The sequence below is a fragment of the Camelus bactrianus genome, chromosome 13 (assembly GCF_048773025.1).
Source record: "Camelus bactrianus isolate YW-2024 breed Bactrian camel chromosome 13, ASM4877302v1, whole genome shotgun sequence".
Lineage (NCBI taxonomy): Eukaryota > Metazoa > Chordata > Mammalia > Artiodactyla > Camelidae > Camelus > Camelus bactrianus.
In genome coordinates, this window is record NC_133551.1 from 75,985,989 (window position 1) to 76,002,783 (window position 16,795).

Consider the following 16,795-nt stretch of genomic DNA (forward strand, 5'->3'; position numbering starts at 1 on the left):
CGACACTGAGGGTCAGAGGTCAGCCCATGGCTAGGATTCACACCCAGGGCTGGGCCGACTCCAGAGCTGTGCTCTGAGCTGGGCACCGCCAGGACTGCCCCCGCACCGCACGGTGAGCCCGGGCAGGGCTCTGCCTCGCTCAGGTCCCTTCCCCGGTCTCAACGCAGTGCCAGGCGCAGCAGGTGCAAGCAGTCGGTGTTGGGGGAGGATGGGTAAGGGGACCCCGCTCCGTGGGGAGGTCTTCTCTGCCCTCTAGCCTGTCCCTGCTCTGCCCTTCCTCCCTGGGGAGGTCCCTCACCTGGAGGAGAGTGAGGCAAAGGGAGGGCTTGGATGGAAATTTCCATCTGTGCTGAGTCTCCAGCCCGAGCAGCGGCCCACCTCCCTTGCCCACGGTTCAGGGTAGTGGGGTGGGCCCCCCTCTTCCCTGGGGTGGACACGGGGCTTTGAAGCCTCGGCCAGGAGTCAGCTGCTATGGATCCTTGGCGGGATTAAGACACAGACTGGACAATGGGGAAAAGAAGGAGGACAGAGGAGGGAGAATTAAACAGTTTGCTGTGCTCAGAAGAGAGCAGGTGTTGGGAGGTGAGCAGGAGGGAGGGGAGAGGAGGAGGAGGGAGGGGAGAGGAGGAGGAGGAAGGGGGCAAAGGGACAGTGGAAGAAAAGGGAGATCCTGGAGGGGGATGGGGAGGAGAGCCCCCCTGGGCTGCGCCCAGCCCTCCCTGCCTTTAACCCTCAAAGGAGAGGGCACTTCACAGACAGGGGACCAGGGCCTGGGAACACTCAATGCTACCCGCGGCCACCTGGGCCATCAGAGGCGGAGATGAGACAGGACCAGGCGCGTCTGGCTCCAGACTGGGGCTCTTTCCTCTCCTGGCCTGGGGCCATACTCGGGCCTGACTCAGGACAGGTACCCTCTACAGCCTGCCAGCCACTCAGACCCTGTGGGTCCTCGGACGCAGACTTAATCCACTGCTCTCTCAGATCTCCGGGCAGCAGGCACAAGTCCAACATTTCGAACCGACGCCTGCAACCTCGCCGGCTCATGTGCAGTGGCAGCCACAGCGCGCCGCACATCACACTGCAGCATCACCCCGGCCACTAACAGTACATCGTGTGTCTTCGAGCGCTTGCCAACTCTTTAAGGACGTTCCTTTGGACCTGGAGGGCCAGCGACTGCTAAATGCTGGGCTGCGAAGTTGGGGATACATTTAGTCCAGGAGCTGCTCCTCTTCTGAGTGGATGCGTCTGAGCCGTAGATTTAAGCCAGATCAATAAAGGTGGCAGACAGAGCTGCTGAGTTGCCCGATAGCCACCCCATGGGCCCCATTTCCTGAATTACCTTCCAGCTAGCGTGGCCTGGGACGGTCTATCAGCAGATTCCTGGCGGGTGGGGCTTCCAGAAAATTTTGCTTTCCTGATGGAAAGGGGCAGAATCTTCTGGAATAGTCTTCTTCATAGAGGAGGCGGCCATTCAAGTCCTGCCTCCATTTCAGCAGGAGCGAGGCAAGGTGTGGGGGGGGCATGTCTCAGGCTGGATGGGGGGCAGGAGGCGGCACCTTAAAGGCTCACGTGGGGTGACCTGCAGTAACTAGTCTTGTACTGTCCCCTTGGCTTGACCACAGAATAAGACTGTAGGCCAGGTGGTCCTGAGACCAGCAAAAGTACCCTGTTAAGTGGGGACCTCACAGTGGTTCTGGCTATTTCTGCAATTTAAGGAGCAAGTACTGAATAGATCTGCCTTGATGTGACCCACTTGGCTGGGACCCTGGGTGGCGGGGCGCGTCCCAGTGTGCAGCCAGAGAACTGGGTTCACACAAGCTAGACGCGCCCCGTGTGAGGAGCAGAGAGCGGGTCCAGGCTCTGGAAACACACGACTCCCTCTGCGAAGCCCCCAGGTTGGTGGGTCTCGTACACCGGCACCCAGGGGGAGCAGACTCCTCTCCGCCTCCTCGCCCCGCGGGGACAACCGCCATGATAACAAAAGGGCTCTTTTTATGCTGATTTGAAACAGGAGTCCTTGTTAATTCTTCCTCACAGGGCTCACTTCCGTTCTCTCCGAGCTAAGAATCGTTTTCACGTTTTTAAGGGATTGGAAGAAAAACAAAAGAAGTATAGTTTATGGGACATGACAGTTACATAAAATTCAAATTCCAGCGTCCATAAATAAAGTTTCATGGGCACAAAGCCGCGCTCACTTTCTGTCGGGCTGCCATCAGATGCCACAGACGCGAGGGTTTCAATAACAGACATTTTTTTGCCGAGTTCGGGGGGCTGGCAGTCCAAGGTCCAGGTGCTGGCAGAGTCAGCGTCTGGTGAGGCCTCTCTTCCTGGTGGAGGACGGCCACCTCCTCCCTGTGTCCTCACCCAGCAGAGAGCCAGCGTGCTCTGGTCTCTCCCTGTTCTTCCAAAGGGCCAAATTGTCAAGGGGCCCCGCCCTCCTGACCTCATCTGAGCCCAGTCATCTCCCAAAGACCCCGGCTCCAAACACTGTCCTACTGGGGATTAGGGCTTTGACATTATGAATTTCGGGGACACACACATTCAGGCCATAACACTCACGAATTGTCCACGGCTGCTTTCAGGCCACGAGGCAGAGCTGGAAGTTGGGACAGAGAGTGCGCTGCCTGCGAGGCTGCACTGTTTACTTTCTGGTCCTTTGCAGAGAAGGTTTACAAAGCCCTGTGGTAGGGCAATACTGCCTCCACTACTGGGGCCTCCAGAAGGCTGCGCCTGCCTCCTAGAGCAGGGAGGCCCTCAGGCATCCTTTGCACCAAATTATTTATTTATCTAGTAAAAAAAAAATAGTAATTTGCATTGATCTTCCCTATATCAATCTCAGTGCTCAGAATTCATTTTTTTAAGTTTTTTTTTTTTTTTTTAAGCCACAAGCCTCTCCTCCTGGACCCCGTCCCTGCCCCCATGCAGCCACACCTGTTTTCTGGGCCCAAGCCTAGGACTCCACCTCTCTCAGCCCGGGGCTTCAGTTAAGCGAGGCCACCGCATGAAGCTCGCAGCCTGCGCGCCAAGCACGCTCTTGGTTTCTGTTATTCTGTTCACCTCTTGCGCTCAGGTGTAGCTTGGGTGGTTTGGTGACTTTCAGGCCAACTCTGGGATTCTGTTGAGAGCTGTCATCATACGAGATCATAACCCCCTCTCTGGGGACTGGACACCAATCCAGTTTAATACTGATCCCCAGAAGCAGACCCATTTCAAAGGCGGCGTGACTGGTAGCATCTTGTCATCCCTGTTCAAAGCCGTGCTAGGGGGGTGGGGGTGGGGAGGCAAATGCAGGAGGTGCACCTGCGGACGCTGATGCTTGGAGGGGCCACACATCATAGTCTGGGGGGACTCGCTCTGTTGGGGTGCGCTCAGCACCGCGTCCTGCAGTCCCCGCCCCGGCCACGTCCTGGGTGGGAGGCCTCCCGGAGGCTTCACAGAGATGCAAACCTTCACGGCTGAAAAGCTCCCTGTGTTTCCTTCCTGGGAGATGCCTCCCTGGTGACACGTTATGCAAATTTTCCAAGTGTTCAAGACAGGCCACCTGGAAGAGCCTAACCAAGTTCAGGACTTGGCTCCAGGGTCTGTTGAAAGGACCCCCTCCCTCTGACGGGGGTGGACGTGCTGCACGGCTCCAGGTTGGAAAGGGCATCACCATGACTCATGGAGGCCGAGAATGGGGGGAGGACCCCAAGGACGTGGCAGGGAAGGGGATGCCCCAAGCGAGGTCCTTCTCTGCCCTGCCCAGCGGGGTTCCACCTGTGCCTCCCCCTCAGGTATCTGGGGAACAGAGCAGGGAAGATGGCCAGCAGGCAGGCCCTGGGGGCTCTGACAGCTGTGGCTGTTAACCTGTGGTCGGGGAGGGTCTGAGGTTAATCGTGTGACTTGGATGCGCCTGCTCGAAAGATGTTACTTGCACAAGAGCAATCTAGTTATGGCAGATCTTTTTCCCCCCTGAAAACATCCCTAAAGACTCAAACCAACATCAGCACACGAAAACCCCACCACACAAAAAGCACCCAAAATGACCCCAACCATCGCTCGCCGTCTTCTGGTGGCTAGGATACCTCCCTAGGATGCTTGAGCAGATGCTGAAAGACACCTATGGTGGGGATGGCAAACCTGTGCAGCAAAGGGCCGGAGGGTCACCATTTTGGGCTTTGTAAGTCCCTGGCCCAGCTGTTCGCCTCTGCCGTGCGAAGCAGCCAGAGACAATACGTGAATGAAAGGGGGTGGCCGTGTTCCAACAAAACTTCATTTACAAGAACAGGTGGTGGGCTGGATTGGCCCTCAGGCCATAGCTTGCAGAACTGTGACCTGCGACCTTAAAGAAAGAGAGGTGGCATCCACCGAAATGAAATTATGAAGTGAGGGTCCTCTGATGTCCGCAGCCCTCGCAGCTCTGCTCTGCCCTGCCCTCTTGTGGGGGGACCCCTCAGGTCCAGGATGACTCCACGCTGCCCGCTGCCTGAGCCCCCGACCCCGCTGCTCAGTGGGGTCGCCGGGGAGGAGGGGGGAAGGCGTGCCCTGAGTCCCCATTAATCTGCTTTTACTTTGCTAGTAATTCTGATTTATCATCTGACCGCAGGCCTGATTAATCTTTTCCGAGTAAACATGTAAAGCCACCCTCTCGGCTGCTCTCTGCGACGTGGCTCGCTGGGGACAGCTGGCCACGGACGCAGGCTGCTGCCTCTGATGCTGGACTATTTTTGGTTACTCTTTTTGCCTCATTTATTTTTGACTTGAGTTGCTCATACAGACTGTTATGTTCTCTTCCCTGCTCCCGCACTGAGATGAAATGAGTGTAGTATTTTTAAACCCCGTTTGTGTCGCCTCATGATTGGGGCAGCACCTGGAGAGTGCTGTCCGCGGTGGGGCCACCTGTCCTTGCCCTCTGGCCCGCAGCCCTGCCTCACTCTCCTGGTGACCCGTCCAGTCCTGGGGAAAGACTGTGTCCTGCCCTGAAGCTGGGCTTTGAATGGCCGGGGGCCCAGGACATCCGAGGGGTGGAGGAGGCACCAGACGCCCACCTAAGCAGCATCCTGGGCCTCATTGCCGGGTGGGCACTAGTCGAAGGAGCGCAGTGCATGCGAGGCGCTGGGATAAAGGCGCTCCCGTGCACTCACCCACCTAGTCTCCACCCCCTCCACCCTGTGAGGTTGGCTCGATTTATTATCAACCACTGATGACGGCTTGGGAAACTGAGGCTCAGAGAGGTTAACAAGGCCTGTCCATGGCCACCTGTGGCCCTGGGAGCCCCTCCTCTGGCAGAGAAGGAGCAGTCAATCGCTTCCTCCCGAGAGGGGCCGGGGGTCTTGTCAGGAGACCAGCAATGATCTGGGTGTGAGCTGGGGAGGCCCGGGCCAGGGTGGACCGGTGGCTGCTGGAGTCGAGAGGTCGAGACCAAAGGGCCAGCTGGCCGGTAGGTGTGGGGTGTTAGAGGAAGATGGGGGTGCAGGGTGACCCCAGGTTTCTGGAGAAGAGCTGCTGGCTCCTGAGATGGGGGGCCTGGTGGGTGCAGCAGGTTGGGGGAATCCCGGAGCTGGGCGGTGGCTGCATCCAGTCCCAGGGGCCCCTAGGACACCCAGGTTGGGGCTGGTGTCCTCGGGGCTCTCCCTGAGTTCCCACCTGTCCCTGGTTGGAGCTGTCTCCTCTCTCCTGCCACACAGACTTTATAGGTGCCGTCCCTCCGCCTGGGGTGCTCTTCCTTTGCGTCCCTGCTCAGATGTCACCCCTCCAGAGAGGCTGTCCTGGAGAGCCCTGTCCAAAGTGTCCCGTCCATCACATCAGCACATGCATTTCCTGCAGAGCTGGTACCCCAGCCTGCGGTGACATCACCTGGCCGCCCCTCAACCAGACGGTGAGCCCTAGAGGGCAGCCACTGGGTTGGTCTCACGCCCTGTGGAATCCCTCGTGTGGGGACAGGGTGTCTGCTGAGCGTGTGGAGGCTTGTCACGCCCAGTCTGCAAAGGCGCGTTTCCTCTAATTACACCGACTTCAGGGTGGGGCTGAGTCAAGCAGAGCAGTGGGAGGGGAGCAAGCAGGAGGTCGTTCCAGCTGCTCCTCCCTGGGGAGACAGGTTGTCCTGCAGCCTCAGCACCTCCTTCAAGGGGTTTCCTGGTGGGAGAGTGCAGCCCTCACAGGCCCATGTTGGGATCTCAGGCTATGGCTGGACTCAACAGTCTCAACCAGGTCTGGAGTCCCTGACCAGGACGATCTGGGTTCACGAAGCATGCACAGAGCCGGGCATCTCATGGGCACGCATGCATGGGTATACAGACACGTGTATATGCGTGGGCGCACACACACACGTTCACACACCACCTCCACCACCTCCACCTGTACCACCTCCACCACCTGTACCACCTCCACCACCTCCATCACCTGCACCACCTCCACCTCCACCACCTGCACCACCTCCACCTGTACCACCTCCACCACCTCCACCTGTACCACCTCCACCACCTGTACCACCTCCACCACCTCCATCACCTGCACCACCTCCACCACCTCCACCTGTACCACCTCCACCACCTGTACCACCTCCACCACCTCCATCACCTGTACCACCTCCACCTGTACCACCTCCACCACCTCCATCACCTGCACCACCTCCACCTCCACCACCTGCACCACCTCCACCACCTCCACCTGTACCACCTCCACCACCTGTACTACCTCCACCTCCACCACCTCCATCACCTGCACCACCTCCACCACCTCCACCTGTACCACCTCCACCACCTGTACCACCTCCACCACCTCCATCACCTGTACCACCTCCACCTGTACCACCTCCACCACCTCCATCACCTGCACCACCTCCACCACCTGCACCACCTCCACCTGTACCACCTCCACCACCTGTACTACCTCCACCTCCACCACCTCCACCACCTGCACCACCTCCACCTCCACCACCTGCACCACCTCCACCACCTGTACTACCTCCACCTCCACCACCTCCATCACCTGCACCACCTCCACCTCCACCACCTCCACCTGTACCACCTCCACCACCTGTACTACCTCCACCTCCACCACCTCCACCACCTGCACCACCTCCATCACCTGCACCACCTGCACCACCTCCATCACCTGCACCACCTCCACCTCCACCACCTGCACCACCTCCACCTCCACCACCTGCACCACCTCCACCACCTGCACCACCTCCACCTCCACCACCTGCACCACCTGCACCACCTCCATCACCTGCACCACCTGCACCACCTCCACCACCTGCACCACCTCCACCTCCACCACCTGCACCACCTGCACCACCTCCATCACCTGCACCACCTGCACCACCTCCATCACCTGCACCACCTCCACCTCCACCACCTGTACCACCTCCACCACCTGCACCACCTCCATCACCTGCACCACCTCCACCTCCACCACCTGCACCACCTGCATCACCTGTACCACCTCCACCACCTGCACCACCACCACCTCCATCACCTGCACCACCTCCATCACCTGCACCACCTCCACCTCCACCACCTGCACCACCTGCACCACCACCACCTCCATCACCTGCACCACCTGCACCTCCACCACCTGCACCACCTCCACCACCTGCACCACCACCACCTCCATCACCTGCACCACCTGCACCACCTCCACCACCTGCACCACCTGCACCACCTCCACCTCCACCACCTGCACCACCTCCACCACCTGCACCTCCACCACCTGCACCACCTCCACCACCTGCACCACCTCCACCTCCACCACCTGCACCACCTCCACCACCTGCACCTCCACCACCTGCACCACCTCCACCTCCACCACCTGCACCACCTCCACCACCTCTATCATCTCCACAGCCTCCACTTTTATCACATCTACCACCTTCGCCCCAGGCTGGCTCCGTTTCCTCCAAGCACCCCTGCTTTGGAATCTTCCCCCCGAATGATCCTCTGAGCTTCAGCTCTCACCTCCATACCCAGGAGCCCCGTGGCTGCACCTTCTGCCCACCCTTCTGGCATGAGCTCCAGGTTCAGACTCTTGGCTCCTGTTGGCTCCATCCACTTGGGTATCCCCAGAACATTCCAGAACTTTCTTGCCCATCTCCACTGCTGGCCTTGGGTCATCCACTTATCACCAGGCCCTGCCTTTCTCTAAAGCCCTCAGTGGCTGCTCAGGGCCCAAGCACTTTGGCTTGGTCTGCAAAGCTATTCGCAGCTGGCCCTGTTGGCTTTTCCAGCCTGCTCCCTCTTCCCCGGGCCCCCTGCATACCTGACTTCTGGAACACCCGCCTGCCTCTTTTCCCACACACCTGCAGAGCCCCTCCCCTTGTTCCTGCTGTTCCTTGGGGTGGGGGCCACTGTGTCTCCCCACCTGCTGGGGAGTTCACCAGCCTCGGGGGCCACAGCAGTGGCTGCTTCCCAGGCCCCACACTACTTGCAGTGGTTATCCGGGGTGGGTGGTCGCAACAGTGGGGAGGGGGTTGGCACTTTCCATTTCTAATACCTCTACCATCCGCCTCTTCTAAATGACCTGCCTAAAGTCACGCAGCTCTCAGAAGCAAAGAGCTGAGCATGTCCGTCTGAAGCCAACACTCTTCATTACTTTTCCCCAGACTTCCACGACGCTTTCTGGGGATGAACGCTCCCTCCCGCTTTCTGGTTTAAATCTTTGACACTCAAAAACCAGCCCAGACTCAGAGGAGGGGGCGTGCAGATCAGAGGGGTGCGGGTCAGGGGGCTGCACACACTGCGAGATTCGGGTGGGGCTGTACTGCAGGACAGAGCTGTGATGCAGCTGCAGCGGCAGTGTGAGTACCTGGCTGGGGGCTCAGACTGGACCTCCACGTCCCACTCTGAGCCCGGGGCCGGCAGGAGGGGGAGGGGGACCCGAGCACACGCTCCTCTGCCCCCTGCAGCGGTAAGAGGACAGTGGTCCTGGTTTTCCCCACTCCCCAGAGGGCACCCACAAGAAGGGAGACAGGGAAGGGCTGCATCCCCTCTCGGGCTGAGGTCCTCCTCACCGAGCCGAGGTGGGAAGAAAACACGGAGTTTGGGGGATGGGGGGGAACAAGCACGCCTCGTCTGTGATCACAGGCTCACAGGCAGCTGTGATTCCCGGGATGATTCAAAGCCTGACTCAGCAGCTGACGCGGGAGGGAGCAGAGGCGGCCCCAGCTCTCGGTGGAGGTGGGGAGCGGCTGCAAGCTGCTTCCCTTGGCCTGGGCAGAGGGTGGGTTCTAACTGCTGCTACCGCAGGATGGGAGCAGGAGGAGAGGTCAGCATCCCGGTGCTTCCCAGACAGGCAGCCCCAGAGACAGCCTCTCCAGTCCAAGTGGACACGCTGGCACCCTCTTGTGCCACCAGCAGCCCCTGGACACCGAGCCCTCCCCCAGGGCGGGCGGGGTCTCTTCCTCTGTGGAGCCCTGGGCAACTCACACCCTGGGGGCCCCCAAGTGGGGATCTGCAGTCAGGGCTTGGGGGATGGTGGACGTTCCCGTCTCATCTGCTGAGATGAGTTTCCGTGGTAAAAATGGGGGGGCTGGTCGTGGTCTGTGGGGACAGGGGCCACCTACTTCTGGCCAGATCTGTGCAGGGACCTCTGTTCACCATGTCAGCATAAGGCTGACTGTCCACGGCCGACCCCCGCGTGATTTCACATCCTCTGGTGCTGAATACCTGCATGTTAGGCGGATTTCAATGGTGAGCCTTAGAAGTTGGGGACAGACCCTGGAATCAGGAGGAGGCTGTTCCCAGATACGCATCTGATGGATCTAAGATCCCTAAAGGCTGGAGCACAAACCCACCCCTCCCGGGGGAGGCACAGGCTGGCATCCTGAAAAGCGGGTTTATCTGAGCGCCTGCCATCTGCCCTCAATGGGGCATGCTGCCCTGTGTCACCCTCTCCCCTTGTCACGTCAGCTGAGCCCCTCTGAGAGGTGGGCCTGGGCTTCATGCAGTGTCCTCAGACTGCGGGGCCCACCTAAGAATGCCGGCAGGGGTGGCCAGGGAGACCCCATACTGGATCCCACTCCTCATCGCAGGCCCTGGCTCCGGGTGGAACTGCTGGCTTTCTAGCGAGGGAATCCAGCGCAACACAGCCGGACCTCAGGTCTGCACGGCACCCTCCTGCAAGCTCACCCCTTAGCCAGGAACGCCTGACGTGCAGTCCCTGCCAAGCGGGAGGCATCAGCAGGCCAGAAAAAGCCACAGGAGTTTCTGGGGGGGGGCCCTGGGGATGGTGGGGGAATCAATGGCAGAAACCCACTGGAGAGGGTCAAGGGGTGCCCCCCCAAAACATGTCAAAATCCCGATCCCCGGGACCTGTGAGCATGACTTTCTGTGGCAATTACGCAGGCGTAACTAAGGTAAGCATCCTGGATTCGGGGGCCCCTAAATCCTACGGCAGGTCTCCTTATAAGAGGAGGAGACACAGGCGCAGAAAAGGAGACGTGGTGATGGAGACAGAGACTGGGGCGGTGTGTCCAACAAACTGAGGAACATCAGGGATTGCCGGCAACAGTGGACCCCGAGAAAGGCCTGGGACAGACTCTCCTGCAGAGCCTCCAAAGGGAAGCCACCCTGCAGACACCCTGATTTTAGACTTCAAACCTCCAGAGCCATGAGAGAATAAACACGGCTATTTTGAGGCCCCCCCACTTGTGGTCATTTGTTCCGGCACATTTTCAACCGTCTAACCTAGCAGGTTGTATGGGACGCAGAGGGAAGGTCCTTCTCTTGGGGGAAGGCACCCTTCGCTGGGGGCCTGCGTCCCGGGCCCTGGCTCATCTCCACACCTTGGGGGGAGCGGAGGTTCTGCAGGGAAATTTCTGCAGTCCTCCCTTGTATTAGCATCTGTGAACAGGCTCCCAGGGCCCTCCTGGCTCTCCAGGGGATCGTAAGAATAAATAACAAGCGGTTTCAAAGAGGATTACGGTGCTGGCACCACGTGACCGAGGCATGGAAGATGAATATCTTGCATGTGCAGCGCTACGCTAGCACTTTGAAAGCCAGCTTTACTCTGCCACATCCATTAAAGGCTCTGCTGAATTAAAAGATATGCAAAAGAAAGCCATCAGGCACTGCGCTTTGGCAATCGGATAATTCACAGAAAAAAAAAGAGTTTTAAAATGAAAATATTCATTGCCAGAGAGGCTGTGAAGAAGCTACTCCGGGGAGACGTTGCTGCTTCGGGGGGTACGTGGCACAATCTTTTGGGAAAGTAATTGGGTAATAGTAGGAAATAAAGGTGCACAGCCTGGGATCCAGAAATCCTACTTAACTAAATGCATCCTAGCTGTGCAAGAGAGGAAAGAGACTTAGATGGACACCAACGTCCAGGACAGACTTATCCGGGAGAGTGAAAAGAAGCGAAATCCCCGAGGAGATAATGTTTCAGTGAATTAAGGGAAAACAATAGGATGGAACCCGCTCACTCGCCGTGAGGGCTCCCTGTATGGGAAAGCGCTTGGGCAGTAACCTGAGCAGGGGAAGCCGGCAGGAGATGGGGGAGGGAGGTCCCACCTCTGGTCCACGCTCTTCCTGCCTCAGACTTGGGGACCCCCTTCTGGTGGGAGGCTCTGTGTGCCGGAGGCAGGGGAGGAAAGACTCCAGTGGGGGCCCGGGGAGTCCCCCGCAAGGCTCTGCCAGCAACGAGCTAGGGCTGGGCTGGGCCTTCATGTGGTTCCCCTCATCAGGCAGCCCGGTGACCCTGGCCCTGGGGCGAGGCCAAGGGTGAGCATCTGCCCCGTTAATGAGGTGATCTGGGGCGTAGGGTCCTCTGATGGCTGTATGACCCAAGGTAAAGCATACAGCCTGCTTTCATCCGTGGCTGGAGGATTGAGAGTAAGTGCCTGTGAGGTTTGAGCAAGAGATTAACAGAGCAGATCCGTGACAGATGGCAGCTGATCACCATCAGCATCAGCGTCATCACTGACGCCATCACTACCATCACCATCATCATGACCATCATCACCACCATCATGTTACCACCAGCATCAGCATCACTGTCATCACTGACGCCATCACGACCATCACCATCATCACCACCATCATGTTACCACCAGCATCAGCATCACTGTCATCACTGACGCCATCACGACCATCACCATCATCACCACCATCACGTTACCACCAGCATCAGCATCACTGTCATCACTGACGCCATCACGACCATCACCATCATCACCACCATGACCACCATCCCCATCTCCACCAGCATCAGCATCACCACCAGCGTCAGCATCCCCATGTTCCAACATCAAGCGAGCTGCCTGACTCCTTCCTACAGTGGGGAAAGGCTTTCAGCTGTCCAGCCTCCCCCAGAAGGCCCCCAGCTCCCCTGGAAACCTGCTCACAGGGCCGTGGCTTTCCCTGCCTGCCGCCTGGGACCACTCAATCTGGATGCCCCGGGGTGGTTTCTGTTTAGAAGGAATTATCTCTGCATAATTAAGTGGCTCTGCTATAAACACAGGAGCAGCATCCTGGCTGCTGGGCACTGAGCATGTGGTCTGTTTGGGGCGGCTGCGGGGCTGCAGGACACAGCCCATCCGTCCAGACGCCAGGCGGCTGGGAGCCTGTGGCCATCAGCCTATGATGCCAGCCCCTGGACTACAGCTGCCTTAGCACACAGGACCCGAGCACCTGGCTTTGTCATGCCCTCAGCTGCAGGGGTGCGTTCCCGCCAATTGCCACCTCCAGCTGTGTGCCAGGCCCCAGAGGCTGCAGCTGCTCTGCCCTCCCTAGGGCGTGGCCTGTCGTTCGGGGAGTGGCAGGATTGTGCCCTGGTGGGTAAGAGACTTTGGGGAGGGTCCGTTGGTGGGATGAACAGCCTGGGGTGGATGGAGTAAGGGAGCCCGCGGTGGGGACGGCCAGTGCCTACCCCCAGGGAGCCTAAGCTTGGTCTCATGGCCAAAGCTCACTGGGTGGCTGGGGCCTGGCAGGGCAGCTCCTCCAAACCGGGCCTCTGGAGGTTCCAGGTGTGGATGAGTGGACAGGAGGGGAGGTGGGAGAGCAGTCCTGGCCGAGGGCAGTGCCAAGGCCGCCACTGTGACTTCATTCCTGGAGGGAAGTCTCAGAAAGGACGGATGAAGCCTTATCGGGGTTGCAGCATCGCCTCTCTGCAGCTCCGAGCCCCGGACATCAGTGCCACGAGGGAACAGGAGGTGAGGGCAGCTGTCCGAATGCTTGCGAGGCGCTGGCTCATAGGACCGTGGGCACTTGGAAGTCTGGGAAATCGGCCTGAGTCAGGCGAGTGGTCCTCTGGCCTGAAGGGAGGGCGACAGCCCTGGAGGTCTGATCTCAAGCCAGCAATATTCACTGATGTACAAGGAAACGGGTGCCTCCCCAGAGGACCAGGCACGGGCTGTCTGGGTTAGGATGGGGGGCCTGGAGCACCTCGAAAGAGGTCTGATGCACGGAGGAGGTCCTAGGGGGGACTCGGTGCAAGGTTTGGCTTCTGCCCAGAGGGTTCCCTTCTCCCACCGTCCTGAGTCAGGTGCAGCCAGCTCCGCAGAGGGTGGCTCCGATGGGGGGGACGGACCCCCCACCACATGTGCTGTTTCCTGCCCTGTTCTGCCTTCTGGGAAAGTGCGTTGTGCCTGATCTTCGCTGAGAGCCTACTTCTGCCAGGTGCCTGCCCTGGGGTGGAGCTGGGGGTACAGAGGTGACAGGACAGGCACATCCCATCCCCGGGAGCACACAGCCTAGGAGGGACCAGACCTTGGGAGCAATGAGTAACCTGGATCAGAGAGCCCTACAGGATGCTGGCAGAGGGTGGTCCAGGAGTGAACACAGGCTGGCGGTCAGAGAGCTGCATGGGGACCTCACTCTGACAACAAGTATGAGGCCTCCCCGAGCCTCAGTTTCCCTCTCCCTGAAACTAGGAGGATGCGCTACATGGTGCCAAAGAGCTGGAAGGGACTTTCCTGAGGACCACTGGCTGGAGGAGCCCAGGGACCCCAGCTCTGCAAGAATGAATTAAATAAAGCCCCATCACAGATCACGTGCCCACTCGCTTGGGGGCTGCTTAGAGACCAGGGTTCTGCCTGTGCCGGGGAACAAGGGTCCTCTTGCCCCCTCAAGGGACTGGGGAAGGGTCTCTGGCCTGTGCCCCCTCCCCCTGGCCCGGGGTCCCTTTGCTTGCAGAGCTTTGGGTGACTGCTTGGAGCTGCACCTGCCACCCTCTCTCCTGCTGCTCACAAAGGCTGCTACCCAGGGACCCACGTGGCTGTACCGTGGGACCCAGCCAGGCCCTCGGCACCCATACAGCCCAGCAGGTGCTTGGGAGCCTCCAGCAGTGCCCCATGGTTACCATGGTTACCATGCTGCAGGAGGGTGGGCAGAAACCCTCTCCTCCACATCCCTCCCAGTGGTACCCCAACGGGCTTGGCCAGAACCTCCCAGCCCTGGGCAAGGCAGGGAGCGAGGGCCCAGTGGAACACAGGCTCTGTGTGTGTGTGTGTGTGGGGGGCGCTGTGGCCACCATGGTAGCTGGAGCAGCTCAGGGGTCCCAAGGGAACCACGGGCTTGGGGCAAGGCTGGGCACCTCGAGGGACCTTGTCAGCTTCCTGTCTTCCATTCTGGATAAGGCAGGGAGCATCTTCTAAAGGTGAACAGCCCCCAAGATCTTTCTCCCGTAGGCCGGTGTCCCTCTCCGGAGGTCCCCCCAGTATCCAATGCTGTCTCTGCACCTTTGTGCCCAGCTCTCCCTGCCCAGAAGGCTGCCCTGTCCTTTCCCCTCTGCCACCCAGCTCAATGCCACACGGGCTTCAGGCCTGGTTCCAGCCTCGCCCCCTCCTTTCCTGACCCCGTGGGATGCACACTGCCCTGCTGTGGCTGCTGGGCCAGCAGCCACTTCTGCTGTGGCCTGAGGGGCATCCCAGTGCCCTGGACCCCATATCCCCTCCCTCGCAGACCACGGGGCCCAGGGGCAGTGGCCTTGTCTACCGCCTGCTTCTTGGATCAGTGAAAGACTAGGCGATATTGAGCACTGGCCGCACCTGCACAAAGCCAAGGTCAAGAGTAGGGTCTCTCCTACCAGCAACCACAGTCCCTCGAGTTGCAACATGGGGCCCAGGGTGGCCGACGTGTCTCATCTGAACATCCTTTACTTAGGATGTGGGTCCACATTTATCCCATAGAGCTGCCCCGTGTGCCGTCAGTGGCCTTTCCTAAACCTGTCCTCCAGGACGAAGCGGAGGCACCCCAGGAGCCTGACGCGCCCTGGCTGGGACCCTCGGCTCTTCTTCAACTGTTGGGCATGAGCAGGGAGGTGTCCCCTGCTCCTGGGAAGTCAACGTGCACCTGTGTCCCCGCAGAAGGGTGGTGATGTTTAGTTGGGATTTGCAATTCCTACTCTGGACATCCTGTGTTCTTGGAAGAGCAAAGGGACAGAGATGGCTCTGTCCTCCAGGGCTGGGTGACAAAAAACGCCTCCTCAGTGAGAGGCAAAGGCACTCCCCCAGGGGTCAGGGGAGCCGCTGAGCAGAGGCAGGAGACTAACAAAAGAGGGGAGGGGAGACACAGCAGGATCAGTTCCTGCATGACAGGCGGAGGAGTGCCACTCCCACCACATGGCCCTGGACGAGCGCCTGGATGGTCAGCATTCCAACCACACCTCCTTCGGTGGGTGGGTGGTACTGGGACACCACCACCAACAGCATACCCCACCCATGTCAGGATAAAAGCTCGACGTGGGATTCAGAACTAAAAAAAGGGTAGCAGGTTGCTCAGTAGAATGAGGGCTTCTGATGCACTGGGGCGTTGCCGGAGCCCCGGGCAGCTCACTCGCCAGTTTCCAACAATCAGATCAAGACATATTTCCTTGCGCATCACTTTAAAGAGAAGCGGAAACAGTAAAGTTCGGTAAACTGGAAGAGCTGGGGAATGTTTCTCGAAGTACAGCCTCGAAACCCTGGGCCAGTGGCTGGTGAGAGAGCCCAATGAGCTGTACCAGGACCCAGGGGACTGTTTTTGGGCACTGCTGCCTGTGACCCCGATGTGTGCCCCATGGCCCAGGACTGCTGGGCACCTCCAGGGCCACTGGAGCACCCTGTTCTAACCCTCTTTGGTCGCACTATACAAGAGCCATCAGTGATGCTGGCAGGATGAACCCTGACCCCGTAGTTCAGAGTCCCCAGAAGTGCCCCGATTCGGGCAGGAACCAGAATCATGCACCGTGGAAACAGCCTTTTATAAAAGACCGTGCTAAGAGGATGCTGTGGATAGACTCGGTTAACCAGAAAAGCGCCTTTTCTTCCCGCCAACCTGCCAGCCCCTTGAGCACGCACCCTTCTCTCACCCTCCTTCCTTCCACCGTCGGATTGCTCCAGAGCCCCAGAGGCAGCAGAGAGCAAAGGTCAGGAGAGGCAGCTCTTCCCCATTTGTGCCCTGTGACCTTCAGTGCCTGTTTCTGCGCCAGTAAAACAGGGACAATGGCAGCTACTTGCCCAAGGCCAAGGCCGAGTGAAGGAGCTGACGGAAAACGGCCTGGACGTGGCATGTGCACCTGTTACGGGGGCAGCTCCACTGTCCCCTCGCAGCAGAGCCTGCCGCCCCGGCAGTGTGGGGCCCACCCGATGCAGCGGACACCAGCCCCCAACTCATCCTCTGTCTCCCTCTCCTCCTGGGCACCGAGATTGCCCAGGGTTTCCTCCTGTCTGTCTTGACCCTCATCTTCCCTCTCAAATCCTGCACTCATGGCCACTCCCTGGGCTCTGTCTTCTGCCCTCTTTACTCTCGGCCCCTCCTCCTGGGTGACCATGTCCACTGTCAGGACTGTGACTGGTGGGAGGTTGGCCATCACCTCTGGTCTAAAGCCAATTTGA

At 59.2% G+C, this 16,795-nt stretch overlaps 1 protein-coding gene across 2 annotated transcripts in view; it reads right to left on the reverse strand.

The window, feature by feature from the left end:
* The window catches only part of KCNAB2 (potassium voltage-gated channel subfamily A regulatory beta subunit 2), an 85,246-nt gene that overhangs the window by 62,498 nt on the left and 5,953 nt on the right, over positions 1-16,795 (reverse strand). The gene's annotated exons all lie outside the window — the stretch shown is intronic.